Source organism: Oncorhynchus mykiss, chromosome 11 (genome assembly GCF_013265735.2).
Source record: "Oncorhynchus mykiss isolate Arlee chromosome 11, USDA_OmykA_1.1, whole genome shotgun sequence".
NCBI lineage: Eukaryota > Metazoa > Chordata > Actinopteri > Salmoniformes > Salmonidae > Oncorhynchus > Oncorhynchus mykiss.
Window position 1 is genome coordinate 33,731,014 of NC_048575.1, and position 4,519 is coordinate 33,735,532.

The window sequence follows — 4,519 nt, forward strand, 5'->3', positions numbered from 1 at the left end:
ATGTACTTACTATGACTGTGATACAGTACTTGGTTGTCCCACCTAGCTATCTTAAGGTGAACACACTTAACTGTAAGTCGCTCTGGATAAGAGCGTCTGCTAAATGACTCAAATGTTGACTAAATACTGGCCAAGCCAAAAATAACATCTTACGTACAAGATGGACCTCTGATGGTGTGGATGGTAGTGGTGTGTGTGTGTGTGCTTCTCCCCAGAGCCACAAACAACTGTCTGGTTTCTGGTCTGTCAGAATCTATGTGATTATAGCTTTTCTCAATATCCTTGAAATATCCACTATGTTGTTACTACTGTATATTGCCATGTTTTATGTAAATATGCAATATGCAGAAATTGCTCTCTCATTCCCTGTTGTGTCGTCTGCAAACTTGATGATTGAGTTGGAGGCGTGCTTGGCCACGCAGTCATGGGTGTACAGGGAGTTCAGTGTGATTATAGCTTTGCTCAATATCCTTGAAATATCTACCCTATTGAAATATTCTCAACACTGTCTGTGAGGGTGGTTCATTTCAGTTTGTCAGTGAGGTGTATGCCAAGGAACTTGAAGCTTTCCACCTTTTCCACTGCGGTCCCATCAATGTAGATTCTCAATGTAGATTCAATGTAGATGTAGATGTAGATGTAGATGTAGATCAATGTAGATTATTTTCCTCTGCTGTTTCCTGAAGTCCACGATCTCCTTTGTTTTGTTGACGTTGAGTGAGAGGTTGTTTTCTAGGCACCACACTCCCAGAGCTCAATGTAGATTCTTTTCCTCTGCTGTTTCCTGAAGTCCACGATCTCCTTTGTTTTGTTGACGTTGAGTGAGAGGTTGTTTTCTAGGCACCACACTCCCAGAGCCCTCACCTTCTCCCTGTCTTGTCATTGTTGGTAATCAAGCCTACTACTGTTGTGTCGTCTGCAAACTTGGTGATTAAGTTGGAGGCGTGCTTGGCCAAGCAGTCATGGGTGAACAGGGAGTACAGGAGGGGGCTGAGAGGCAGCCTTGTGGGGCCCCAGTGTTGAGGATCAGCAGAGTGGAGGTGATGTTTCCTACCTTCACCGCCTGTCAGGAAGTCCAGGACCCAGTTGCACAGGGCGCCGGTTCAGACCCAGGTCTTGTCATTGTTGGTAATCAAGCCTACTACTGTTGTGTCGTCTGCAAACTTGGTGATTAAGTTGGAGGCGTGCTTGGCCAAGCAGTCATGGGTGAACAGGGAGTACAGGAGGGGGCTGAGAGGCAGCCTTGTGGGGCCCCAGTGTTGAGGATCAGCAGAGTGGAGGTGATGTTTCCTACCTTCACCGCCTGTCAGGAAGTCCAGGACCCAGTTGCACAGGGCGCCGGTTCAGACCCAGGGCGTTGAGCTTAATGATGAGCTTGGAGGGTACTATGGCGTTGAATGTTGAACTATAGTCAATAAACAGCATTCTTACATAGGTATTTCTCCTGTCCAGATGGGGCGGTGTGCAGGCGATTGCATCGTCTGTGGATCTATTGGAGTGGTAAGCAAATTGAAGTGGATTTTTATTTTACCTTTATTTTACTAGGCAAGTCAGTTAAGAACAAATTCTTGTTTTCAATGACAGCCTAGGAACGAACAGTTCCTGCCTGTTCAGGGGCAGAACGACAGATTTGTACCTTGTCAGCTCGGGGATTTGAACTTGCAACCATTCGGTTACTAGTCCAACGCTCTAACCACTAGGCTACCCTGCCGGATCTAGGGTGTCAGGTAAGGTAGAGGTGATATGATCCTAAACTAGTCTCTCAAAGCACTTCATGATGACAGAGGTGAGTGCTACGGGGCGATAGTCATTACATTCAGTTACCTTTGCCTTCTTGGGTACAGGAACAATGGTGGCCATCTTGAAGCATGTGGGGACAGCAGACTGGGATAGGGAGAGATTGAATATGCCTGTAAACACACCAGCCGGCTGGTCTGCGCATGCTCTGAGGACGCGGCTAGGGATGCTGTCTGGGCCGGCAGCCCTGCGAGTGGTTAACACGTTTAAATGGTTTACTCATGTCAGCCACGGAGATGGAGAGCCCACAGTCCTTGGTAGCAGGCCGCCTCGGTTGCACTGTGCTATCCTCAAAGCGTGCGAAGAATGTCTTTAGCCTGTCCGGAAGCAAGACGTTGGTCTCAGCGGCGTGGCTGGTATTCCTTTTGTAGTCTGTGATTGTCTGTAGTCCCTGACACATACGTCTCGTGTCTGAGCCGTTGAATTGCGACTCCACTTTATCTCTATACTGATGTTTATAGCCTGGTTCCTCTCTAGGTTTCTTCCTACGTTTAGGCCTTTCTAGGGAGTTTTTCCTAGGGAGTTTTTCCACCGTGCTTCTACGCCTGCATTGCTTGCTATTTGGGGTTTTAGGCTGGGTTTCTGTACAGCACTTTGAGATATCAGCTGATGTATGAAGGGCTATATAAATCAATTTGATTTGATATGATGTTTAGCTTGTTTGGTTGCCTTGCGGAGTGAATAACTACACTGTTTATATTCTGCCATATTACCAGTCGCCTTGCCATGGTTAAATGCGGTGGTTCGCATTTCCGGTGGTCCGGAACATATCCCAGTCCAAGTGATCAAAACAATCCTGAAGCGTGGATTCCGATTGGTCAGACCAGCGTTGAATAGTATGAAGCATGGGCACTTCCTGTTTGAGTTTCTGCCTATAGGACAGGAGGAGCAAGATGCAGTCGTGGTAAGATTTGCCGTAAGGAGGGCGGGGGAGGGCTTTGTATGCATTCCGTAAGTTGGAATAGCAATGGTCGAGAGTCTTAGTAGCGCAAGTAGGACAGTCGATATGTTGATAGAAGCCTCGTCCTCGGATTTGTTTTGTTAAAATCCACAGCTACAATAAATGCAGCCTCAGGATATGTGGTTTCCAGTTTGCATAAAGTCCAGAAAAGTTATTTGAGGGCCGCCGAGGTTTCAGCTTTGAGGGAGGATGTAAACGGCCGTGGCAATGACGGAGGAGAATTCTCTTGGGAGATAATATGGTCGACATTTCATTGTGAGATATTCTAGGTGGTGAACAAAAGCACTTGAGTTCCTGTACGTTCCTAGAATTACACCATGAGGCGTTAATCAATAAACACACCCCTCCGCCCTTCTGCTTCCCGGAGAGCTATTTATTCCTGTGTGAGCAATGTACTGAGAATCCTTCTGGCTTTATCGTCTCCGACAGAGTATCCCGAGAGAGCCATATTTCCGTGAAACAAAGTATGTTACAGGCCCCGAGGTCTCTCTGGAAAGAAATCCTTGCTCTAAGCTCATCAACTTTGTTATCCAAAGATGGAATCGGAGGATGGTGTGCTCACCTCCTAAGTCGAACCAGCAGGCCGCCTCGAGTGCCTCTCCTCCGCTGGCGATGTTTTGGGTCGGCCTCTGGAATAAGTTCAATTGCTCTGGGGATAGTGACCAAAGGATCTGCTCCAGGGAAGTAGTATTCCTGGTCGTAATGCTGGTAGTTCTGGTGAGTTACCGCTGCTCTAAAGTCCAATAGTTCTTCCCGGCTAATAATGTAAAAAATAGTACATAAAAAAACGAAATACTGCAAAGTTTTCCAAGAGCTAATCGTGATGCTGCCATCTCTGTTTGCAACATCTTATTTTGGTTGAAAACAAACTGATTTCAATAGACCCAGGTGGGACTTGAACCCACAATCCCCAGCTCCGGAGGCTGACGCCTTATCCATTAGGCCACTGGGCCAATGTCTGCTAATTCTTGATCTCATGTTGCCCACGATTAAACTTCCTTGTTTATTTCTATTTCCATGTTATTGCAAAGCAGAGACGTCACTAGAGATTCATGGATAGGGGGGCTTTTTTTTTAAAGCCCCCAAAATGTATTTTCATCATATATTTTTAAAGTTACAATGGGTGTAAAATCTATCAAAATAAGATTATTTTTGGTCAAGGTTGGCTAAAATTATACCTGTCTCATAGTTTGTGTGTAATGAACACGATGGGAGACAGAGAGCTGGTTTCAAGCACAGGGTGCAGGAGGTGTTTATTGGTAAAGGACCACAGGAGGAGGCAGGTAGCTGGGTCCAGGGGCAGGCAGATGGTCCAAAAAGGCAACAGTACAGGCAGGGAAAACGCTAGTAATGTCATCCAGGAGATCAGGCAATAGGTTGATCCGATAGGCTACAGAACAGGCAGGGAATAGGCAAAAAGTGTCGTTAATGAGGCAGGCCAAAACTATCATACATGGGAGGATTACATTACGGGAAAAACAGAGCTCTGAATAGAAGTGTGTCTCAAAAGAAGCAATACCTCACAATGATGTGGTGCAAAGAATGGAACTGAATAGTGGGTTATAATGACATACAGGTGTGTGAACAGGTGATCAGAATTCAGGTGATTGGGATCTGGAGAGTGAGCTGTCTTCAGAGGATCTACGTGTTTGAGAGAGTGAGTTGGAAGCAGACGTTACATTGTGTTAGACACTGATCTAATATGACTTACTAAAATTCTCTCCAAGGAAATTAAAGTCCACTCTGTCCCCATCCATCCAT

The 4,519-nt window shown here is 46.0% G+C and overlaps 1 non-coding gene across 1 annotated transcript; it reads right to left on the reverse strand.

The window, feature by feature from the left end:
- Window positions 1–3,638: 3,638 nt before the first annotated feature.
- On the reverse strand, window positions 3,639–3,711 carry trnar-ccg. Its single transcript has one exon. It is a non-coding gene; the product is annotated as a tRNA-Arg (tRNA).
- Window positions 3,712–4,519: the final 808 nt, after the last annotated feature.